This window comes from Octopus bimaculoides, chromosome 3, assembly GCF_001194135.2.
Source record: "Octopus bimaculoides isolate UCB-OBI-ISO-001 chromosome 3, ASM119413v2, whole genome shotgun sequence".
Taxonomy (NCBI): domain Eukaryota; kingdom Metazoa; phylum Mollusca; class Cephalopoda; order Octopoda; family Octopodidae; genus Octopus; species Octopus bimaculoides.
Genome location: NC_068983.1, coordinates 132673900 through 132674774, shown reverse-complemented (window position 1 = coordinate 132674774; position 875 = coordinate 132673900). Strand labels below are relative to the sequence as shown.

General features: G+C 32.7%; 1 long non-coding RNA gene across 2 annotated transcripts in view; it reads left to right on the top strand.

Moving 5' to 3' along the window:
- Window positions 1-875, top strand: part of LOC106877331 (uncharacterized) — a 23416-nt gene that overhangs the window by 8205 nt on the left and 14336 nt on the right. The gene's annotated exons all lie outside the window — the stretch shown is intronic.

The following is an 875-nucleotide window of genomic DNA, read 5'->3' as shown; positions in this document are numbered from 1 at the left end:
TGTGTGTGTGTGTGTGTGTGTGTGTGTGTGTGTGTGTGTGTGTGTGTGTGTGTGTGTCTAAACACCTATTAGCAAATTCAAGTTTTCTCTCATCCAAACACTATTCTATGCAATATTGTTTTGTTGTTGTAAACATAGCAGTTGATACCATAATCATCATTATCGTCATCATTTCAATCATATTTATCTCCTGAGAAAGTTGTTATTTCTTAATATTGTTGCTGTTATTATTATACGTAATTTCTTTTCTTAAATGATATAGTTCACGCACGCTTTTTTCTTTTTTCTTTTTTTTTTCCTTCTTACTTACTCACATAAGATAACAAGATAACAATAATCTCTGTACCCGGTTGCATTAGGAATTGTAGTGCTAGAATTATTATTAGTAAAATTAGCAATTTTTTTTTTGGTAGTAGTAGTTGTGAATCGTTTTATAATTGTCGTTTGTACACGGTTATCAAAATCATGCAGACAGATATACATGCGTACGAGCGAGCGGTTATGTGTTTCTGTTTATATATATATGTATATGTGTGTGTGAGTGTGTGTGTTCTTTCCTTGTTTCCGTTTAAATATCAAGGATACGTTACTATATAAGATTACGTATAATCACGTATCTCGTTCAAACTTCATGTGTTTGCTCCTGCGAACTTTTCTCATGATCGAAGGTAAAATTCCCAACATGGTCCTTCTCGTTGCAGTTTGGATTCGGATGAAGAGGCCCCAAAAAAGTATATATATGTGCATGCGTGTGTGTCTGTTATATGTGTGTGTATATATATGTATATATATATATATATATATATATGTGTGTGTTTATGTATGTACGTATGTATATGTGAATGCTTGTTTGTGTGTGTGTGTGTGTGTATGTG